The following is a 25,764-nucleotide window of genomic DNA, read 5'->3' on the forward strand; positions in this document are numbered from 1 at the left end:
TGTAGGAGAATGTTTGATGTTGTATAGCGGAATATGAAAGCAGGAGAGAGCAAGCAGAACGGCTCTAATTTACATACAGGAAATCGGGAAAATAGAATTACAGGGTTCAGTTACAAATGAAAGAATAATAGTTTTAACTGTCAAATAAGAGAAGAAAACATGACTATCGTTGCAGTTTATGCATTTCATGAATGGAAAAAAGGAGTCTATAGATTTCTATGACAAACTGCAATCGGTTTGGCAAGTATAGCAGTAAGCTTCAAATAATATTAACAGGAGATTTAATGCAAGGGTGGGGAGTAAATCTATCCGATTTAGATCATACAAGATAGATAGGTAATATGTCATAAATAACAATGGAAGATTGCTTAGAGATTTTGTTTCCTTTAAAAAACGGAAGATAATCAATACAGTCTTCTGTAAAGAAGATATCCTTAAATATACATGGTCAGCCCGAAGATTTAAGTCTCTTATTGATTACAATATCATTAATGAAAAATTAGAAAGCAAAGAAAGATACACAAGAATGTACAGGGGATATGACATAGGTTCTGACCATGTCTTGGTGATACCTCAAACAGGTATGTACAGGAAATGGCGAAAGAAGAAGCTGAATAAATAGAGAAGAAACGGAAAAATGTTGAAGATGCAATTGAGAAAGCATTAGGAAAAAATAAAAAAGATAAGAATGAAGAAAGTGTTAAAAGTTTAAATACTAGAATTAGATAAGGTTATAGGGGGAAAAAAGCAAGACGCTTTCCTTAAGTACCTCAATGAACCAACAGAGGGAAATCATCAAATTTACAAACAAGAGATAAATGCAGAAAATCGAGCAGTAAAAAGAGCTCGTTAAGAATCTTGCGATAGGTTTATACGCGTAAGAGAAGACGATATTTATGGAAGGCAAATCATAGCTTACAAAGCAATGAAAACGAAGTTGCTCAAATAAATAACATTCAACAAGCAAAATGGATAGAACATTAGGAAATCTTGCGGTATGAAGCAAATTGCTCCACAAAGAATATAGAAGATAAACTTAAGATGTGTAGACATGTACGGATGAATTAAGAGAAGCCTGCAACTCCACAAACAACGGAGCAGCTACTGGTATGGTTGGTATAAACGTTGAATTGCTAAAATTTGTTTGATATGTGCTGGAGAAATGGAGCTATTCCAAAAGCACGGTCACAAGCAAAGGTGATATCAGTATTTACAAAAGGAGATTGCAATTGCAGCGAGACCAACAGAAGAATCAGATAGATGTAAGATCCAGTATTGCTCATAAAACAAATAATCGAAAAACAAAGAGAGAGTATAATAGGGGAACCCATTTAGCGTTCATTGATTTTATTAAGGCGTTCGATAATGTTGTTAGAAACTGTGGAGAATTATGAGGAAAAGAGGATATTCATAGCACCTAATAAACGTTTAAAAAGTCTGTACAAACGCACGACCGTAATTTTAGATATAAATGACAATCTGACCCAGCCTTTAGCCACAAACAAAGGAGTAAGACATGGGTGCAGCATTTCACTGGCACTTTTCGACATTTATTTGGATGACGCAATTCGGAAACGGATGGAGATTTTTAATGGGGAAATTAAGATTAACAGTAATTCCCGCTTGAATTGCCTTTTATACGTAGACGACGCCACACTGTTGGCGGATAATGAAGATAACCTACAAAGGGGAACACATTTATTTGGTAAGGTTTGTGAAGAGTACCATTTGACAGTTTCAGAAAATGCCTCTCAGAAGGAAACATCCTGTAAGGACAAACATTGTGATCAACAACAGAACAATAGAACAGCTCAAACATTTTAGTTATTTTGTTTGTGATGTCACGTATGAATATGACGAAGACACAAAGAAGAAATTAGCGAAATTTGGGGACACATGCGCAATAATAAAACGGATGTCTAGAAAATAAAATGAGGAAAGAAACAAGACTGAAATTTTGTAAGATAATAGCAGCTGCAGTGTTTGTGTACGGAAATGAATCGTAGTTTACGAATAAACGTCAAGAGAGTCGCTCACGTGCAACGGAGATGAGGTTCTAAGAGCAGTAAGGGGATGCACAAGAGCCAACACATTTAGAAATCTGGAAATTAGGGAAGAGCTGAATATATTTAACATCCTCAACAAAATACAAGAAAATAAAAGAAATCGGAGTAAACGTCTCGAAAGAATGGGCGGAGAAAGATCATCTCTCCAGATAAGAAGATTTAAGCTAGTTGTGAGAAGTAGTCAAGGAAGACCGAAGAAGCGATTGGTATCGTAACAGGGAAAACAAAAAAAAGGGCTTATGCTTCAGGTGGAGACGATGATGATGAAGGTGATGTACGTAAAAATATAAATGCTTTTACTGTACACCTGACCAACACCTTGGTTCTGCGCCTGTTTCATAAGTTACTCTATCATTCAGTGGTAGCCTTTTTCGATTACAGTGATGCGCAAAACTTAAGTAACTTACGCGTGATGTGTAACTGCCAAGTAACACAGTACGCAGAATTAGTTTTTAATTTAGGGGCGACTAGACACTTCAATAAGAACAACAAACAACAAGATTAGCGTTGCCACAACTTAACAAACACCCTCTGGTCCCCTAATGTTGCACCAATGCCCGTTCCCAACTGGCCATGGTTGATTGGCTAGTGGAGATGGGTGCCTTCAATAACTGCATCTACATCTACATCTACATCTACATCTACATCTACATTGATACTCCGCAAGCCACCCAACGGTGTGTGGCGGAGGGCACTTTACGTGCCACTGTCATTACCTCCCTTTCCTGTTCCAGTCGCGTATGGTTCGCGGGAAGAACGACTGTCTGAAAGCCTCCGTGCGCGCTCTAATCTCTCTAATTTTACATTCGTGATCTCCTCGGGAAGTATAAGTAGGGGGAAGCAATATATTCGATACCTCATCCAGAAACGCACCCTCTCGAAACCTGGCGAGCAAGCTACACCGCGATGCAGAGCGCCTCTCTTGCAGAGTCTGCCACTTGAGTTTATTAAACATCTCCGTAACGCTATCACGGTTACCAAATAACCCAGTGACGAAACGCGCCGCTCTTCTTTGGATCTTCTCTATCCCCTCCGTCAACCCGACCTGGTACGGATCCCACACTGATGAGCAATACTCAAGTATAGGTCGAACGAGTGTTTTGTAAGCCACCTCCTTTGTTGATGGACTACATTTTCTAAGCACTCTCCCAATGAATCTCAACCTGGTACCCGCCTTACCAACAATTAGTTTTATATGATCATTCCACTTCAAATCGTTCCGTACGCATACTCCCAGATATTTTACAGAAGTAACTGCTACCAGTGTTTGTTCCGCTATCATATAATCATACAATAAAGGATCCTTCTTTCTATGTATTCGCAATACATTACATTTGTCTATGTTAAGGGTCAGTTGCCACTCCCTGCACCAAGTGCCTATCCGCTGCAGATCTTCCTGTATTTCGCTACAATTTTCTAATGCAGCAACTTCTCTGTATACTACAGCATCATCCGCGAAAAGCCGCATGGAACTTCCGACACTATCTACTAAGTCATTTATATATATTGTGAAAAGCAATGGTCCCATAACACTCCCCTGTGGCACGCCAGAGGTTACTTTAACGTCTGTAGACGTCTCTCCATTGATAACAACATGCTGTGTTCTGTTTGCTAAAAACTCTTCAATCCAGCCACACAGCTGGTCTGATATTCCGTAGGCTCTTACTTTGTTTATCAGGCGACAGTGCGGAACTGTATCGAACGCCTTCCGGAAGTCAAGAAAAATAGCATCTACCTGGGAGCCTGTATCTAATATTTTCTGGGTCTCATGAACAAATAAGGCGAGTTGGGTCTCACACGATCGCTGTTTCCGGAATCCATGTTGATTCCTACATAGTAGATTCTGGGTTTCCAGAAATGACATGATACGCGAGCAAAAAACATGTTCTAAAATTCTACAAGAGATCGACGTAAGAGATATAGGTCTATAGTTTTGCGCATCTGCTCGACGACCCTTCTTGAAGACTGGGACTATCTGTGCTCTTTTCCAATCATTTGGAACCCTCCGTTCCTCTAGAGACTTGCGGTACACGGCTGTTAGAAGGGGGGCAAGTTCTTTCGCGTACTCTGTGTAGAATCGAATTGGTATCCCGTCAGGTCCAGTGGACTTTCCTCTATTGAGTGATTCCAGTTGCTTTTCTATTCCTTGGACACTTATTTCGATGTCAGCCATTTTTTCGTTTGTGCGAGGATTTAGAGAAGGAACTGCAGTGCGGTCTTCCTCTGTGAAACAGCTTTGGAAAAAGGTGTTTAGTATTTCAGCTTTACGCGTGTCATCCTCTGTTTCAATGCCATCATCATCCCGTAGTGTCTGGATATGCTGTTTCGAGCCACTTACTGATTTAACGTAAGACCAGAACTTCCTAGGATTTTCTGTCAAGTCGGTACATAGAATTTTACTTTCGAATTCAATGAACGCTTCACGCATAGCCCTCCTTACGCTAACTTTGACATCGTTTAGCTTCAGTTTGTCTGAGAGGTTTTGGCTGCGTTTAAACTTGGAGTGGAGCTCTCTTTGCTTTCGCAGTAGTTTCCTAACTTTGTTGTTGTACCACGGTGGGTTTTTCCCGTCCCTCACAGTTTTACTCGGCACGTACCTGTCTAAAACGCATTTTACGATTGCCTTGAACTTTTTCCATAAACACTCAACATTGTCAGTGTCGGAACAGAAATTTTCGTTTTGATCTGTTAGGTAGTCTGAAATCTGCCTTCTATTACTCTTGCTAAACAGATAAACCTTCCTCCCTTTTTTTATATTCCTATTAACTTCCATATTCAGGGATGCTGCAACGGCCTTATGATCACTGATTCCCTGTTCTGTACATACAGATTCGAAAAGTTCGGGTCTGTTTGTTATCAGTAGGTCCAAGATGTTATCTCCACGAGTCGGTTCTCTGTTTAATTGCTCGAGGTAATTTTCGGATAGTGCACTCAGTATAATGTCACTCGATGCTCTGTCCCTACCACCCGTCCTAAACATCTGAGTGTCCCAGTCTATATCTGGTAAATTGAAATCTCCACCTAAGACTATAACATGCTGAGAAAATTTATGTGAAATGTATTCCAAATTTTCTCTCAGTTGTTCTGCCACTAATGCTGCTGAGTCGGGAGGTCGGTAAAAGGAGCCAATTATTAACCTAGTTCGGTTGTTTAGTGTAACCTCCACCCATAATAATTCACAGGAACTATCCGCTTCTACTTCACTACAGGATAAACTACTACTAACAGCGATGAACACTCCACCACCGGTTGCATGCAATCTATCCTTTCTAAACACCGTGTGTACCTTTGTAAAAATTTCGGCAGAATTTATCTCTGGCTTAAGCCAGCTTTCTGTACCTATAACGATTTCAGCTTCGGTGCTTTCTATCAGCGCTTGAAGTTCCGGTACTTTACCAACGCAGCTTCGACAGTTGACAATTACAATACCGATTGCTGCTTGGTCCCCGCATGTCCTGACTTTGCCCCGCACCCGTTGAGGCTGTTGCCCTTTCTGTACTTGCCCAAGGCCATCTAACCTAAAAAACCGCCCAGCCCACGCCACACAACCCCTGCTACCCGTGTAGCCGCTTATTGCGTGTAGTGGACTCCTGACCTATCCAGCGGAACCCGAAACCCCACCACCCTATGGCGCAAGTCGAGGAATCTGCAGCCCACACGGTCGCAGAACCGTCTCAGCCTCTGATTCAGACCCTCCACTCGGCTCTGTACCAAAGGTCCGCAGTCAGTCCTGTCGACGATGCTGCAGATGGTGAGCTCTGCTTTCATCCCGCTAGCGAGACTGGCAGTCTTCACCAAATCAGATAGCCGCCGGAAGCCAGAGAGGATTTCCTCCGATCCATAGCGACACACATCATTGGTGCCGACATGAGCGACCACCTGCAGATGGGTGCACCCTGTACCCTTCATGGCATCCGGAAGGACCCTTTCCACATCTGGAATGACTCCCCCCGGTATGCACACGGAGTGCACATTGGTTTTCTTCCCCTCTCTTGCTGGCATTTCCCTAAGGGGCCCCATTACGCGCCTGACGTTGGAGCTCCCAACTACCAGTAAGCCCACCCTCTGCGACTGCCCGGATCTTGCAGACTGAGGGGCAACCTCTGGAACAGGACAAGCAGCCATGTCAGGCCGAAGATCAGTATCAGCCTGAGACAGAGCCTGAAACCGGTTCGTCAGACAAACTGGAGAGGCTTTCTGTTCAGCCCTCCGGAATGTCTTTCGCCCCCTGCCACACCTTGAAACGACCTCCCACTCTACCACAGGTGAGGGATCAGCCTCAATGCGGGCAGTATCCCGGGCAACCACAGTCGTAGTCCGATCAGGGGATGCGTGGGACGAGCTGGCCGTCCCCGACAAACCCCCATCCCGACCCCCACAGTGATGCCCATTGGCAACAGCCTCAAGCTGTGTGACCGAAGCCAACACTGCCTGAAGCTGGGAGCGAAGGGATGCCAACTCAGCCTGCATCCGAACACAGCAGTTGCAGTCCCTATCCATGCTAAAAACTGTTTTGCTAAGAACGTCTGAACTAATCTACAGAGATCGCAAACAAATCGACAAAATTTAAGCGGTTATTAAAATACAAGATTGCCTAGTAAATGCAGTAATGCTGCTACTTGCGCACTGCTGACACTGCTCGGCGGCGGAAGGAGACTAAGCAAAATTACACTATTCAGGTACTAAAACACGATGCTACACTCTCAAATACTATAATACGCCCGAAATTTATGAATTAAACAATGCAAGAACCAAAAACACGCAAAGAAATTAAGAGTTAAACTATGTAACAAATGAGTAAGCTAGGAGTATACGACTTGCTGCTCAGCTGCTTATCCAACGGCGGCAGGGAGCACACTGACTGCGACCAACCGACACTGGCCGTTCAAAACAAAACAGTAGACAAACGACTACGCGAATTTACACTATTCAGGTACTAAAACGCGATGCTACAACTCTCAAATACTATAATACGCTCGAAATTTATGAATTAAACAATGCAAGTACCAAAAACACGCAAAGAAATTAAGAATTAAACTATGTAACAAATGAGTGAGCTAGGAGTATACGACTTGCTGCTGCAGCTGCTTATCCAACGGCGGCAGGGAGCACACTAACTGCGACCAACCGACACTGGCCGTTCAAAACAAAACAGTAGACAAACGACTACGCGAATTTACACTATTCAGGTACTAAAACGCGATGCTACAACTCTCAAATACTATAATACGCCCGAAATTTATGAATTACACAATGCAAGTACCAAAAACACGCAAAGAAATTAAGAATTAAACTATGTAACAAATGAGTGAGCTAGGAGTATACGACTTGCTGCTGCAGCTGCTTATCCAACGGCGGCAGGGAGCACACTCAACTTACACAACGTTACTGATTTACGTAATTTATTAATAATCGTTCATTGAAAAACAAGTCTTAAAATACTTCATAGAAAGGCTGGTTAAATAGCTATTCCTTTGATTAATCGAGTAATAAATTTTCAACCAATAACAGTAGCAAACAACGTCACTTCCAAATAAAAACTTACAGAATCGTAATGGTTGGCCAGAGGGCCACTCGCCGCCAACTCGGCGCTCCAATATCTCTGGCGACGCCAATATCGACCTTAACACTCGCGGCCGGAACACAATCGTGCCGAAAATCGGCACAACAGCTCGATGTCACTTAGTCGGTACAGAGAAAGAACTGCTCGAGTATAGTACAAAAGGTAACTGAAATATATACGCAATGAGTCGAACAGAAATGACAGTTTCATTCAGAGACAATAATTACATGAAATCGGGACTTTGTACTTCTTAAGAATTTACGTTATCGTCATAGACAGCAGTGCATGCTCTGCGACGTGGTCTCGTATTAGCCGCATTTCGAATCCTGCCTCGGGCATGGATGTGTGTGATGTCCTTAGGTTAGTTAGGTTTAAGTAGTTCTAAGTTCTAGGGGACTAAGGACCTCATATGTTAAGTCCCATAGTGCTCAGAGGCATATGAACCATTTTTTTGGCAAGGAGTTGTTGTGCTAGGGCGTTGCAATCCACCACCAAGGCGGTTGTCAACTGTTGGATGGTCGTTGGTGCGCGTGAACGTGCCACAATACGTCTCCCCAACGCATAGCACACTTGTTCCATGGGATTTAAGTCGGGGGAACAAGGAGGCCAGTCCGTTCGCCGAATATCCTCTCGTTCGAAGAGCTCCTCCAACAGCCCTCTTCCATGCAGTTACTCAGTGTCATCCGTAAAAGTTAAGTGACTGCTGAGTGCACCACTGAATAGACGCACATGATGGAGTGCAGTGACACAGTCATAGTGGCTCATGAGTGTACCGTGTTAAAGAGCACATTGACTGGAGCAATGGGGACTGGGGTCACGTGCTCTAGATCACATTAAGTCTGTGTAGTGAATCTGGACATACTGTCATATAGCGAGAAATGGGAACACTAAATGCACCCAGGAACACACGAACAAAATCGTTTTGGCGCTCCAGTATTACGGTGTAGGGACGTACAGTGTTGCAGGGGAGTACTGACCTCCAAAGCTTTGAATATGGTACAGTCACCGATCAACGTCACTGCCACATTGTACTCCTTGCCCATGTGCGTCTTTTCGGGGCCTGCATTAGGCCCTGACTTCATTTTTATGGATGACGATGTGCGATCGCATCGAACTGTTTATGTGGAGTCTTAGAACGAGAGGATGTGGCCTACCCGTTTCCCTGACATAAGTCTCATCAAGTATGTGTGGGATGCGCTGGAGAGGTGCATTGTAGGATGTCCACATACGCCAAAAACCATCTAGCAGTGGTCGACCGCAGTGGTCGAGGAATGGAACGCCCTACCACAAGAACTCCTTACCAACTTTCTGGCAGTGTGGGAGCATGGGCTGCCCTATTAAGAACAACCCAGTCCCGCTTATTGTAATGTCCAAGGGACCAGCACAAATCGCAATAATTTGGGTGCAATTATTGTCTTCGAATAAAAGTGTCATTTCTGTTCACCTCATTCCGTATTTCTTTCTTTTACCTTGTGTAGCAGTTCTTTCGATCTGTAGTCCAAATTCCATCGTGCTATGTTACTTGACAGCGACACATCATGCGAAAAATGCGTTTGACCTAAAGTTTTGCACACCAGTCTAGTTGAACGTTACGAGAAATACCGTGAAAGAATATGTTGTGGCAACCCCTGAAAGACAACTGAAACCTGATAATTAAGGAAGGCAGGACTGGGATACGATTGTGGACAGGGCCCGAATCAATTACTATTTGTTTGCTTTGCAATTTCACTTATTTATTTCAATAAATAATGTTTGAAAACAAGCCAATGAGGTCGCAATCAAAATTTTAAGGCAAGTAACCAGAATCACGGATGAAGGCCTTAAACGCGAAAAATGGAAATTATTTAAAATTTAACAGATAAATAACATACAGAGAGCCAATAATTTTGAAGGGAGGCCAATGTGGTCGCAATCAGAATTTTAAAGCAAGTAACCACAATCACGGCTGAAGGCGTTTAACGCCAAAATGGCAATTACAAAATATTAACAAATATACTGTCAAATGGCGAATGGCATAGCAAAAGTTAATTTAAAAGAAAAACAAACAACAGATCAACAAACAGGTGAGACAAATGATGGTAATTTAATAATACAATAATAAAATAAAACACAAGGGCCAGTGACAGACGGAGCTCCAGGAATCGGTCTCTGAGTAGGTCACACCAAAAACACTTTCGCGAGCAAAGAGAAAGGCAGCCAAGAGTTACATTCAGATTACAAGATGCTAACTCGGACTTGTGGCAGACTAACGACAGACTAATGATAATCTTTGTGAGTCTACCTGACATCCAACAAAACAAATGCAAGATGTAAAATTACGCCAAAACCGGAACCGGCGGTCTGGGCTCCGCCCGCAGAATACTGTGCTTAGAGCGCCCAGAACAAGAAGGAATGACTACCACTAAGGTAGAAGAACGCCACCCAACCTACAGTCAAGAAGTTGTCAAAGTTACTCGCCTCACCGGACAGTGGCGGATGGTGAGGAAATGTACACTACCCTTACATACACTAACCCTCCGGGCAGGTAACTGGGGCGTTAGCGGCCAAAAGACAGAAAAATACCGCTGGTTGAACTTCACAATACAAGAAGCTGAAAAGTAAATAGAAATTAGAAGCTTAGGAAGGCTAATCAGATCCGCCTTCCCCAGTCACTCCACTGGCTGCTTTTCGCCTCGGCGACACTACGAGCAGCAACACGAACACAAGTCACTGGGGAATCGCGAGATTTCACAATGGTGGACGTTTCTCTAAGCGAATTGCCATGAAATCAACTTAAACATGTAGGACTCGGTTTCGACGACGTCGAACACCCTCGTGACCACTGCCCTTCGATCCGGCAGTCCATTCACGCCGCCAGCGGTCGCGGCGTGTTTCTGCTGTGTGCGGACTTCGCTGCTCCAGCATCCCCAACCGAACAATACACTCGCACCACACGGAAGAAGCAAGAGGTCGCCCCAAAATAGAGAAGCAGTTACTGCTTATCGATAAGCGCCGCTGATGCCACTAGCGGTAGGCAACACTTACGAAACCGAGAGGCGCCAGTGAACACGAAAAGAAAGCAAACAACGCAACCATGCCAACTAAACGATATGCTCTGGCATAAACCTACACACGGCACCAACGCAAGCCGCAGCACGGCTCAACAGCTGAAGCTAGAGTGCGGAGATTAGTTTATGAGTTTCAAGGTGACACTCTATGACCAGGTAGGGCTGAGCTGCTGGATAACAACACTGTGGCCTGTCCAGGGAAGTCTGAATTTCGCACGAATTTTTTTTTTTTTTTTTTTTTTTTTTTTGTGGTGATGTTCATAACTGCAAAGAAAGGACAAGTTTATGGTGAAACATGGGTAGGAAATTGTTAGTACATTGTGCCATATTTCATTGCATTTACCGCACTACAGCTTTTTTCTCAAATTCTTGTTCCAGTTTGAAACCGAAATGTGTCTGGAGGTAAGTTAAAAATCCCTAAGCAAGAAAGAGATCATTCATTTGGAGAAAGTTCAAAATTACCTCACAAAGTGTGGTTGTGCTGGAGGTAGAATATTTGAATCGTACTCCTGAGGAGACCAGCTGAAATCGTCGCTTAGCCGAGTGTATCTAAAAATGGTGTTTTAGATTTCTCATTACCACTGCAGTATTTCTGTTGCGATTGGTTCTATTCTTGTTTTTGAATTCCCTGATTTGTTTACAGTCTTGTTACAACAAACTTTGTCCTTCCCCAGAAATCCAACAGACAACTAGCAATGGTGAATTTGTTTCACTAATTAAGGTATCATACAGTAAAGGACTACAGCAAACAGATCAATTTTAGTATTGAGAACAGCTTTACGTTATATATTAAGTACAGCCATCTCCTTATTTCGATCAGCTCATTTAAAAACAATTCTAGTTATAAAGGAGAGGCACCAGTGAAATTTCATCCCGGTACCACAAAAATCGCAGGGGACTGGAAATTTATTCCGTAACTTACCTTGATATGTCGAATTCCGTTGGTACATCCGATTTTTTTAACAAATTTTTTATCACTTTTTAATTTTTGAGTTTTTAAAAACTCGTTAATTTTTCAAACCCATACGTGGAGTTGTTGGTTATCTCAGGATGTGTTCCCAGATCTGTTTTGAGCCAAAAATTTGTAAAACTGACAGAGGAGCGGTAATTTTTAGTTTCGATCATTTAGATTTTTTCGAAGAAATTGAAGTATAATATCCTTTCTAACTCTAGATATATACGAAAAGCGTAAATCAATGACGAAAATTTTGTATTCATAATATGGAATGTAGTCGAATTAAGTCGGGTGATGCTGAAGGAATTAGATTAGGAAATGAGACACTTAAAGTAGTAAAGGAGTTTTGCTATTTGGGGAGCAAAATAACTGATGAAGGTCGAAGTAGAGAGGATATAAAATGTAGACTGGCAATGGGAAGGAAAGCGTTTCTGAAGAAGAAAAATTTGTTAACATCGAGTATAGATTTAAGTGTCAGGAAGTCGTTTCTGAAAATATTTGTATGGAGTGTAGCCATGTATGGAAGTGAAACATGGACGATAAATAGTTTAGACAAGAAGAGAATAGAAGCTTTCGAAATGTGGTGCTACAGAAGAATGCTGAAGATTAGATGGGTAGATCACATAACTAATGACGAGGTATTGAATAGAATTGGGGAGAAGAGAAGTTTGTGGCACAACTTGACTGGAAGGGATCGGTTGGTAGGACATGTTCTGAGGCATCAAGGAATCACCAATTTAGTATTGGAGGGCAGCGTGGAGGGTAAAAATCGTAGAGGGAGACCAAGAGATGAGTACACCAAGCAGATTCAGAAGGATGTAGGCTGCAGTAGGTACTGGGAGATGAAGAAGCTTGCACAGGATAGAGTAGCATGGAGAGCTGCATTAAACCAGTCTCAGGACTGAAGACTACAACAACAACAACAACAATATGTGACAAGAATTTAGCCTAAAATAGGATTACTACGACATTATACAACGTTTGGCCCAGTATGAAGGTAAAATAAAAGACAGCTCGATAATTTGAAAATTGCATTCTTTGCCTTCAGTTTACATCTTACATCACACTTTCCCGTCTCCACAGCGTTTGCATGAGCGCCGATTGGCCGTGGAAATAGCTGGCCACGCAAAATGAAACTAGTTTGTTTCTGGCCATCAGGCGTCGTCTTGTTAGCAATCGCCGGACCTCCGCGTCGCTTTACAGTTAGTAGACTCCAGGGGCATCATCGCTAGAGCGTATGTATGTATCGTGGCATGAATGAAACTATGTAAAGTAACTGGACTGTGTTCGAACGTTGATCACCTGCTCACCCTAGGAACCTCACACCCCGCCGCCACCCATCCCGGGCCAGAAACCTTTATAAACATTTACTTTGCAGTTCACAACCGAGCCCACCGCGAACGTAAATCCGCAAGTCAGGAAATTGCAAAAAATGTAAACTATTGTTACTCTTATTTATTGAAGTATATTTCGGATGTACCTATATATTAAACACATATACACACACGATTACAGATGTCCATACAATTTATGCACATATACAGACGTAGTCATTTAAAATCAATGTTTCCATCTATCTTGTGATAAAAAACTATACGACAAACTCTTGAAAAAAATCAAAATGGTCACAATAAAAAATGCTACTCCCCCCGTCAATTTCAAATTGGTTCAAACTTATTTTCTGAATACATTCCTTGATAATCAACAGCTCCTCCTATGGGTTTGAAAAAATAACGATTTCTTCAAAGTTCAAAAATTTAAAAGAGATGAAAAAATTGTTTAGGCAATTAGATTTATCCACTGAATTTAGCGTGCCAAGATGAGTTATGAAAAAAATTTTCAGCCTCCTGCGATTTTTTGTACGACTGGGTTGGAATTTCACTGGTATCTCCCCTTAAGAGTTCAGAGAACGAAAGACCACTACTTTCGTCCTTTGATATTAGCAGTTCTGCGGTGAGATGCTTTTGCACGATCTGTAGAAGATGAGGTGGGCGTCATACTGCAATAGCGCTGAGTATTCATCGCGTAGAAATCGATGATACGCTGCACCTGTTATTATGCTTGGTAAAGTGTATAGCGTTAACAATTTGGCGCAAGAAAAACGGCCCATATCTCAACAGGTATTGGTTTCGGGGCATAACTTATACGAAGGTTTCTCTAGTTCTAAGCTATACTGCCTTCTTCAGGAAAATGTAATATTTAAAAAAAAAATAATACGGAAAAATTGATTTTATTTTTCTTGCTGCGACTTGTGCAGTGGTTATGTCTGGAAGTTCAAAGCTCCTTTTGAACTATCTCTGAGATGGAGCTCCTACGGAGTAGTAAGGAAATTAATATACAACTAATAATGTTTTTCTTCGAAGTTAGATCTTCCACTATTTTGCCTATACTATGTGTTGACGGAAGCGGAACTTCGGAACACACTGATAAGTGAGAGACTGGGCAGCTACCAACAACAAACATAAACCAAAAGAAGCAACTCGAACATCTAATACATCACCTTTGTTTCTTTACTATAGCTAAACAGACAGAAAAGTAGATGAGGAAACAGACGTTGGCCACATAGCGAGTCACACAAAAAAATTTGAGTCATTGTCAGAGGTAGGCAGGTGTGTGAACGCAAAACCGTTTCTAGATGCTTTAAGCCTTTCCTGCCTTCCCTGTTTCTACGGCTACATCATGTAGCCTAGCGTCACTCACTGACGTTCAGATGTACAAACTGGGCTCAAACCCACTAGAAATGTCGGTAGACATTTATGTTTTCCACGACTCTCGCTAGAGTCGCTAATGCCGTCGCGAAATTACCGTTCCTTAGCAAGTTCAGGAAGTGAAAACTAACTCTTGCTCGTGTGGGACGGTGGATAATACACACGTTACTTCTTTCGACTTACAGCTAGGGTAATAAAATGTCTGTTGTTCTGCTGCTTCTCTTCAAGAAAGACCTATCTATAACGGAATGTTTCGACGTGATGCCTCAGGGCCGATGATTATCTGGGAAGCTATTTCCTACTTAAAAATTTCGAAAGTGTACTCACCTAACAAGCTGGGCTACAGAATAAAGTTCTTAAGTTCGTACGCTGCAGTTGCGTCGTTAGGCAGCTGAAAGTAAGGTGGCTGTTATCACATGCTTTTGCTCACTCTGTTGCTGGGCAACTACCAACAACAAAAGTAAAACAAAAGAAAGTAACTCGAACATCTAATACATCACCTTTGTTTCTTTACTGTAGCTAAACAGATACAAATGTAGATCAGGAAACAGAGTTGGCCATGTACCGCGTCATACAAAAAATTTATTTACGCACTCTAAAAGGCAATGCGATACTCGCGTTGATGCATGAGGTAACCCTATCGCCGGCCGCTGTGGTCGAGAGGTTCTAGGCGCTTCAGTCCGAAACCGCGCTGCTGCTACGGTCGCAGTTTCGAACCCTGTCTCGGGCATGGATGTGTTTGATGTTCTTAGGTTAGTTAGGTTTAAGTAGTTCTAAGTCTAGTGGACTGATGCCGTCAAATGTTAAGTCCCATAGTGCTTAGAGCCATTTGAACCATTTGTAACCCTGTCTTCGAATCGTTTTCCTCGTACAGCGTTGTTATTTAACAAAGTCAAGAAGACTGGCTTGCTACGTAGGTGCGCTGCGCCATGGTCCCAAATTATTATCAAATTTTCAGCCCGAATTCTACAAACGGGCAACTGTTTCAATTGTGCAAAAACCACCGTACATGAATTTAAGTCTCACTCCCGAAGGAGACAACAAACACAAATAAATCGAAAGCCTAGTGCTTCTTATGTGGTAACTTCTTGTTATTCTCACAAATATCATCTGTGGACTCTCTATTTTACTTACAGTTCTTTTTATAAATACCTAGCATTCCATTCTGATATTATTTTTTGGAAATTTATGATAAGGACTATTGGACCAAACTGCTGAGGTCATCGGTCCTTAGGCTTACATACTAGTTAATCTAACTTACACTAACTTATGCTAAGGCCAACACACACACCCATGCCTGAGGGAGGACTCGAACCTTCGACGGGAGAAGCCGCGCGAACCGTGCAAGACGCCCTAGACCGCACGGCTACCACGCGCGGCGTCTGATATTATCCTTCGTTCGTTATGGACGGTTGCAGAGTACTACGAATATCTGCAAAACGTCGAGATCTTTATTTATGGTTGTGTTATAGTTGGAGGATGCTACTTTCTACAAAATAATCCTCTCCACTGTGAGTTTTGTTTCGACTGAAATTCTGACTCGAATTGTCAGCCCTCCAGTATTCGTTTTCAGATCCTCAATATCGGTTTGCTGCGATTTCTTGAACATATTCTCCGTACATTTCTTTTAGACGAAAACTCTTCTATCCACAAAGCAGCACGAATTCAGAAAGCATTGTCTCATACGAAACTCAGCTTTCCCCTTCCTCGCACGATAATCTGTGGTCAGTGGAAGAGCACAACGAGCAGATTCCGTATTCCTAGATTTCCGGAAAACATTTGACACGGGACCCTGCTTAACGATGGTATAAGCGTAAGGGATAGGTTCTCAGAAATGTGACTGGCTCGAAGAGCTGTTAAGTGACAGAACGCAGTACATCATTCTCGACGGTCAATGTTCATCACAAGTAATGGTATCGTCGCCAGCGCCACAGGACCGTTATTATTCACTATATACATAAATGATCTGGCAGACAGGGTCGGTAGCAATCTGCAGCTGTTTGCTGATGACACTTGTATCGGGAGGTGTCGCCGTTGAGTGACTGTAGGAAGACACAAGATGACTTAGACGGCATTACTAATTGCCGGATGAATGACAGCTTGCTCTAAATCTATAAAACTGTAAGTTAATACAGATGAGCAGGAAAAACAATGCTTTAATGCTCAAATACAGCGTCAGTAATGTGTAGCTTGACACATTCATACCAATTAAATATATATGTGAGTAACGTTGCAAAACGAGATGAAATGAGCTCCTAAGGATGGTAGTAGGAAAGGCGAATGGTCAACTTCGATTTATTGGGAGAATTTCAGGAAAATGTGTAGAACACAAATGTGATCAAAAATATATAGGAAGTATATTCGAAATTGCAAATATAAATCTCCATCAGCTGTATAGTGGAGTGACGATACTGAAAATTTGTTTTTGCAAATCTTCTCCACGGCCCATGAAAGTAATTTGATGGGATGGAATCTCCTAACCTGACTCTTATTTCAATTCCGATTTTTTAAACTGTTCTGGTGATTTATGCTGTAGCATTGATGTATGCACTCTTGAGTTAACTAACGCACTGTAAGTAAATCCTTTACTTGTCAAAGGTAGATACTGTAGATCGGCATGACACTAAGTCGAAAGTTTTCTTAGAATCCATGAATTCCACACAAAGTGGAAATTCATACTAGTTACTCCGTCGCATCATTTCTTTCATTTACTAAGATTCCATTTTTAAATCAAGCATGTTCTTTTTCTTCTATATTGTTGAAGATAGGGAAAGGACATAGAGAGATCTGTAACCGTTTTTTATGTTCTGACTATCTCCTTCAGTGCGCAGTTGTTTAATTTCTACGTCGTTCCAGTTTTGAGAAATTATCATCCTCCAAGGATATTTTGGGAATAATTATGCAAGTGCCTTTTATAGTGCTTTGCCTCTAGCTTTAATTCTTTCAATTAAAACACAATTTCCCTACCCTTCTCTTCGTCCAGCTCATCTGATATTACATTCAGAAAGCAATTATCTTCACTGTTAAATACCTATATTTCTCGTTTATTCTCTTGAACGGGACAAAAATTTGAAGAAACCTTTGAGTGTTTATACAATTTTCTCTATCATCAATTACTGAGCACTTTAACTACCATCGTAACTGATGAAACGGGGTGTCAACCCAACGTGACCTTCTGTTTCGTTTCCTTCACATCCTTATACACATGCTCTGTCGTATCCCTAGTATCGTTTGCCTAAAATTCATGTCTTATTTTATTTAAAATATTCTTTTCTTATATTTCCTTCCCATCTGCAACATATGCATGTATGCCTTTCGTAAATAATGGCATCGTTCGTCTGTGACTGTACCATCTTTATTTTGTGATTCTGAACTTGCTGCTTACCTTAATCCGCTGTATCTTCCTGTTCTTAAATAATCTCTCATAACCTACATTTCTAAATCCTTGTTTGATGAGTCTGTTTTCTTCTTGCTTTACATCAGAAATACTGCTTAACTGTGATCCTCGCTCTTGCTAATACATAGGACTAAGAAGAAGTTTTAACACAAGATAAAAGGTAGATATAGATGCATTACTATTGAATAGCGTAATCAGGTCAACATTTGTTTTTCTCTTTGATGTTAGCGGATATACATTCGCGTACATTCAGACGAACATGAAAGCCCTACATATTGCCAATAAAAGCGAAAAATGAAACTGCTAGAAGGAATTAAAAGTAAGCAGACATTCAGTTATAGTATATAGGATAGTGAAACCAAACGTTTCTCTCAAACAGTATATAAACTTCTTGGAGGAGAATGGGAACACCTTAAACTAAAACGACCACACCACCTACCGCATTGAAGGAAACATACGCGGCCTTTATTTCCGGAGGTTGACGCCGTGAATTGACTGAGCGATATCCTTGAGCCGTGAAAACAGCGTAGAGCTTGTTGCGCGGAACAAAAGATCTGGCCTCCATTCGCTTCTTTGACATCGCCGAGAAAGCCAGAGAAACGCTCTACTTGTTCATCGTAAGAACCTTGAAAACATGCGATTGTGGTGTAAAGGTCAGTATAGGTGCCTTCCAAGCAGTTGAACCGGGTTCGATTCCCGGCCATCACAGTAATTTTTCGCACTTCTTCAAGCGAGCTACTGTATGTCAATCTAAGAACGTTTAGTTTTCTTTATGTACTTTCTTCAGTAGGATTACAGACTATAAATGCATCGATTAGCAAATAGTATGAAGAAACACGTTGTATTGTGTATTGTCGACATTGGGAACTCGAATGGACAGGTCTTTCACTCATTCTGTGTTATCCACTGCAATATTATCGTCTGTCCCCTATTAAAAGAGTTCAGCTGAATCGTATGTTTGACCATTCCTTGTTTGACAGAGTATTTCAAGTGTACGGGATGCATAGGAAATGACTTCATAGGCTTCGTAACCGGATTTTTCACATCAAAGCAAGAAAACCAAGTGCCTGCAAACAGATGTTCTTTGTTTTCTAGCTATCAACGACTGAACATTTTAAGAAGTTGCGAAGTCAGAAAAACGCTTAAAAGTTCAAAGTGCCCTTCACCTTCTTCTGCAAATGCATACAGTCTCACAAAATTTGTGTGCGGATGTAAACACTTGAAGCTACAGCCCGGCATATGCAGCTGAAGATTGCTGGGAGGATTGCAGTACTGATGAAGCCTGTTTGCTCAACACTAAGTAATCTTCAAAATTATTATCTGGGGCCATCTAAGCAACTGTTTTGTGAAGCAGACATTCTTAATGCAGAGGCGGTTCATCAACAAGTCAAGGAAGGCGCGTTGTCGTTCCACACTACGCTATAGCGTTTGAAAGAGTGAGAAGGTCTGTGATCAGACGAAAGCATGAATGACTACGAAATTGCACAACGGACCAGTGAATGTGAATTTACGCTTCTTCTTGGATTCGTAGATACTGAGAAAGCTTTTGACTCAGTTTTAAAAAGACATATGCTAACAGCGCATGAGCAACAAGGTGTTCTTTCAACTTATTTAAGTATTATTTATTTATTTATTTATTTATGCATTTATTTTACCTGGCAAGATTAGGGCCTTCAGGCCCTCTCTTACACCTAACCAGGCATACTCAGATTCAACAAATTTCAGTTTCTACAGAACATTAAGGACATATAACATGTTATACAGTATTAATGTTAAAGAAAAAAATAGAGATTATAAGTAGTAGTACAATGATAATTATAACAATCAAAAAATAATTATAACAATCAAGAATAATAATAATAACAATAATAATAATAATAATAATGACTATGTATATGAAAGTAAACATATTTTTCTTTTATGAATGTCAGTCCTATTGCTAGTTGGGAATTTTCTCGTTATATTCTTGCAGCTTGTGAGTTATTCTCATCAAGCCGAGACATAAGACAATGGAATGGGGTGAAAGAGATATAGAAGAGGTAGATAGGTTAGAGGAAGAGAAATAGAATGGTAAAATTCGAAGCTATGATGGAGAGGAGAAAGAAAAAGATGAGAGAGGCGCAACAATGGTGGCTATACCGTCACTAATATGTAAGTCTTGAGTTCCCTCTTGAATGTTGAGTGGTTCTGGATAAGACGCAGATCACAGGGGAGCGCGTTCCATAGTCGTATGGCTGAGATGGAGAATGACACGGAGAAAGATTTTGTGTTATGTAAAGGTACAGCCAAGATGCTAGACGTATCCGATCTGGTATTGCGGTTGTGCAATGATGATAGGTGTTTAATGTGAGAAGATAAGTATTGGGGGCACCAATGGCTAAGAAATCGATGAAGTAAGCACATCGTGTGGAGATCGCGTGCCTTATGTGGGCGTATCCAACCTAGCTGGGAGTATGAAGGACTGATATGATCATACAACCGTATATTGCATACGTATCTAACGCAAGCATTCATCACTAGCTCGAGGCATCTCGAATTTTCACTATTTGTGCCGTGTTGAACTACATCATAGTAGTAAAGATTAGGCAAGACTAGTGTTTGGACTAATTTTTGTTTAACATGGGTTGGAAATATTTTTCTAAATTTTTGAATTGCATGTAGGGAGGAGAGCGATTTCCGGCAAGCTGTGACTGTTTGTTCTTCCCAGTTTAGGTGTTCATCCAAGATTATTCCAAGGTCTTTTACTGTTTTTTGGTATGGTAGTTGGGTACCATTGAGGAGTATTTGAGGGACTGTTTCGCGAAAGTACCGGCTGATTAACTTTGGATGAGATATACGTATGACCTGGGATTTCTTGGGGTTTAGTTTCAGATCTAGGTTCTGTGCCCATCGAGAAACAGAGCAAAGATCTGCGTTCATACTCGCTACTGCGTCAGCAATGTTCTTGGGGCTTGCACTTACGTACAGTTGGACGTCGTCGGCATATAGATGGTAGTTGCAGGAGTGAATCACTGAAAAAATATCATTAATGTATAGTGAGAAGAGTAATGGACCAAGGACGGAGCCTTGGGGAACACCAGAACGCACGTTTCTCCATGATGACTTTTCCGACCCACAAATGACTTGTTGACTTCTGTTTTTGAGGTAGCTGTCGAACCAGTGTATTGCGCTGTTTGAGAAATTCAGCTGCTTCATTTTAATTAGTAATATATCAAAGTCAACTGTATCAAAAGCCTTGCTAAAGTCAAGCAGTGTTAGGATGGTAGCTTCACGTCTGTCCATAGCATGTTTAATGTCATCAGTTACTTTGATTAATGCAGTTGCTGTACTATGGTGCTTTCGAAAGCCTGACTGATATTTGTCGTGGATGTTATGAGTTTTGATGTAATCCGTCAGCTGTTCATGGACGATGTATTCTAGGGCTTTAGATATTGCAGGAAGTATGCTGATCGGCCTGTAGTCACCTGGCGACTTAGGGTTGTCAGTCTTGGGCACAGGTTGAATTAAAATTTGCTTCCACTCAGTAGGATATGTACTACTGACAAGAGACAGGTTGAAGATGTCTGTGATAACTGGAGTAATAGTGTTTACGACGTTCTTAATCATGCCAATGCTCACTCCATCATTTCCTACTGCCTCGGAAGAGATTCTCATAATTGCCTTGGGTACTGTGCCGGTAGTGACATGTTTTAGGAAAAACTTGTCTCTCGAGAGATTGATATCTTGGGGCTGGTAATTTGTCGCTGCGTGGCAGTTTACAGCTGTTGAGAAGAAATCGTTTAATTCTTCTGCAGACGCTTGATAAACAGCGTCAGATCTTCGCTTCCCTATACAGAAACTGCGCAGCTTTTTCCACAGTGCAGCAAGTTTTGATATGCCGCATACGACAGAGCGGGCATGTCTGATTTTGGCATTCCTCACGCTTTGCTTGGTTCTATTTCGGAGTTTCCTATAAGCTTCGTACGCCTCGGGAGTTGGGTTACGCTTGAAGGCCCTATGTGCAGCATCACGTTTATTCATTAACTGGCGTAATGCAGTAGTGAGCCACGGAGCGGTAGCTCTCTTTACCTTGACAGTGCGTTGAGGAGCATGTTTATCATACAGTGCAATAATTTTGCGACATAATTCCCGAATTTTTCCGTCTAAAGTCGGTTCATTGCTTATATCATGCCAAGGGATGTCTGAGCAATCCTTTTGAAGAACGTCATGGTTAACATTTTTTAGGTTTCTGTAGGTTACCAGATGAGATTTTTCTTTGGTAGCATGTACTGAGTAATTTAAGAATATCATGTCATGAGCAGAGAGTCCTGGAGGGGATGTCTGATTGGCGCGAATTATTTTATCTGGTCGCTTTGTTGCTATTATATCTATGAGTGTATGGCTGTGTGGCGTGTGATGAGTTGGGTCCAGCGGTGTTAAACTCATATCATTGGAGTGGAACAGTCTCCTTAGTTTTTCTGCAGAGGGAGATTTTAACTGTAAGTCGATGTTTGTGTCGCCCATAATGATTATGTGTTCATACAGTGTCTCGAGCGAGGACAGGACAGACTGAAAGGAGGACATAGCACCGACGTTTGGAGGTTTATAGATTACTCCAATTAGCAGTTTCTGATTTGATGTATTTATTTCGAAAAACAAGAACTCTGTTTCTCCTTTGCCCTTTGCATCCGATGTGCATAGTATAGTAGGTCTCAGATCAGAGCGAACATAGGCACCCACACCACCCCCGCGTCGTGTTTCACGATCTGCCCTTAGGAGAGAGTAACCAGTGATTCGGATAGTGTCGGAAGAAATGTTTGGTTTCAACCAAGTTTCAGAGACGAGGATAATATGGAACAGCGATTGGCAGAACAGGTCACAGAACTCGTCGAAGTGAGCCGTTAGCGACTGAGCGTTCGCGTGGACCACAAAGAGCCCGCCGCCGGAACCGGTCCGTCCCATTGTGGCCGCCCGTAGGACCGAGCGCGCTCCGTCTACCTGCTGGCCGGAAGAGGGACAAAAGCTGGATTTCGCGGAGGAAGACATATTTACAGGTGTGTCCAAGGTCGTGACTGACTCTAGCGTCTGTGGGCTAAAGGTGACAGACAAGCTGGAGGTATCGGAGAAGGGAGCGAAAAGAAAGATGGAAAGTGGCAGTAGTGGTTACGAAAAAGATAATAGTAGTAGTAATTGTAGTGACGAGGATGAAAATAACAGATATAGAAAGGCGGTTTTAAGGAGATTCCTGTTATTGGAGAATGTTAATTCCCGTTTGACTGACAATATGAATATACATGAGCACTTATGATAGACAAATAAAGAAGCAATATTTATGTGAAACAATTGACTGATTTTAAATAGAGTACTTACGATACATATGGAAATAACGAAGCAATATTTACGTAAAAAAATGAAAAGAAAGAATAAAAATTGACTTATATTAGACAGAGTACAATATGAGACCTGTCAGCGAAGGAAAAGTAGAATAGTCGCACACTTTTGTACAATAGCAGGAGAGAGGGTCATCAACAACGTACTACAAACACTGACTGGTGGTTTGTGAGTATTGGGGTGGGGAATCGGGAGGGGGGGACGGACGACGTTTAAATGCCAGTTTTTTTATTTTTTCCTTGTAGAACTAGGAAACCGCGGCCCCAAGTGAAAATATTTTCCAATACAAAATTAAACTACATCAAATTTCATACAAAAAGGTCCTACTCATTTTTTTTCTCTAGGAGTAACAGTTTCCGCGATATTGCAGTGCTTTCACATGCGAAGGAAAAGGCAATGCAGCGACTATAGCTGCTATGAAACACATGAAATGTACCCAGCTATGCTTTGCTGCTAGCCCAAACTCCCATATGTCGTCGTCCATGTGTCTGCAACCTGCACTCGTACATTCGTCATGTATATTCCCATACAGGGATGACTTTTCAGTTGAGAGTCACTTGCCCCACAGAACACAACCTATCGCTTAATACGACTCTGATAGACTCGGACGTGGTGCACCCATTTAATATTTGTTTCTAACCCACTTCATTTAAAAATAAACATTTATTTTATGCCGTTGAAACAATATTCTTCCACCCTCTGCAACGCGGAAACTATTAGGCATACCGAAAAAAAATAACAGGATGTTTTTGTATGAAAATTAACCCAGTTTAATTTTGTAGTAGGAAACATTTTCACTAGGTGCCGCGGTTTTCGAGTTATTCAAGAAAAACATAAAAATTTTGCTTTTAAATGCTGACCCCCCCGCACACCCCACCTCAACGCTCACACTCCACTGGTCAAGATTGGTAGTATGTTGTTAATGACACTCGTTCCTACCAATGTACAAAACTTCGCGACTGCACAATTTTTTCCCTTAATCAATCTTTTTTGGACTTCATTGTCTGGGCTGGATACTGAAGAATGTCCACTGATGAGGTTATAACCACTGTACACCGTAATATTGAATGACCTCAGTCCAAATGTTGGTTTGAACACGGCAGTCCTTTCCTTGGTATGGTTGTTGGAGGCTGAATGGCATTGTCTTCCTCTGCCCTCTGAAACGACTTGCCCGTTCATTTATTGGGGGACCTTGTGGTGTTCCAGATTTTAGTGAGTAGCACCGTCTGTAGTTTCCGCTTGAGTGACATCAAAAAAATGGTCCAAATGGCTCTAAGCACTATGGGACTTAACATCTGAGTTCATCAGACCCCTAGACGTAGAACTACTTAAACCTAAGTAACCTAAGGACATCACACACATCCATGCCAGAGGCAGGATTCGAACTTGCGACCGTAGCAGCAGCGCGGTTCCAGACTGAAGCGCCTAGAACCGCTCGGCCACAGGGCTGGCTCTGAGTGACATCAGGTAGGCCATAACAGTATATGATTTAATTACGTATTTTGCGTATAATGTGTGTATAAAAATGTGGTTTCTCCTGTTTGCTTAATGTCGAACGGGTAAGATACTGGCAAAGTGGTCCAACGATGTTCTACTGACGCAGCAATTAGCAGTGCGGGCCACTAAACAAATGTTCGCCGACGGTTCATGGCGACGATAAGATCGTAGTTCCATTGTCAAATCTTCTCTGGCACTCTTATTGAATGGATGTTTGAAACTGATTTATGCATGGTGTGTTAGTTCACAAGAGGTCTTGAATACGTAATGATCAATGTGTATTACACTGAGGGTACGAAAGTCATGGGACAACAATATGTACATATACAGATGGCGGTAGTATCGCGAGCACAAGGTATAAAGGGGTAGTGCATTGGTGGAGCTGTCATATATATTCAGGTGATTCATTTGAAATGGTTTCCGACCAGATTACGGCCGCATGACGGGAAGTAACAGACTTTGAACAAAGAATAGTAGCTAAGCACATGGGACATTTAATTTCGGAAATCGTAAGGGGATTCAGTATCGCGAGATACACAGTGTCAAAGTGTGCCGGGAATACCACATTTCATCCATTTCCTCTCACCACTGACAATACAGTGGCCGACAGCGTTCACATAATTACCATGAGCTGTGGCATTTGCGAAGAGTTGTCAGTGCTAACAGACAAGCAACACTGCGTGAAATAACGTCAGGAATCAGGGTGAGTCGCACTACTAACGTATCCGTTACAACAGTGGGGGGAAATTTGGCGTTAACGGGCTATATCAGCAGACGACCGACATTGGTGCCCCTGCTCACAGCACGACGTCGTCTGCACAGCCTCTCCTGGGCTCGTGACCACATCGGTTGGACCCTAGATGACTGGAAAATCATGAACTAGTCAGTTGAGTCCCAATTGCAATTGGTAAGGGCTGATGGTAGGGTTCGAGTGTGACACAGACCCCACGAAGCCGTGGATCCAAGTTGTCAACGGGTTACTGTGCAAGCTGTTGGTGGCACCATAATGGTGTGAGTTGTGTTTACATCATGGACTGGGTGCTCTGGACTGTTCGGGTACTTGGAGACCATTTGCAGCTATTTGCGGACTTCAGGTTCCCAAACAAAGATGGAATTTTTATGGATGACTATGCGTCATGTCAGTGCTCCACAATTTTTCCC

Source organism: Schistocerca americana, chromosome 6 (assembly GCF_021461395.2).
Source record: "Schistocerca americana isolate TAMUIC-IGC-003095 chromosome 6, iqSchAmer2.1, whole genome shotgun sequence".
Lineage (NCBI taxonomy): Eukaryota > Metazoa > Arthropoda > Insecta > Orthoptera > Acrididae > Schistocerca > Schistocerca americana.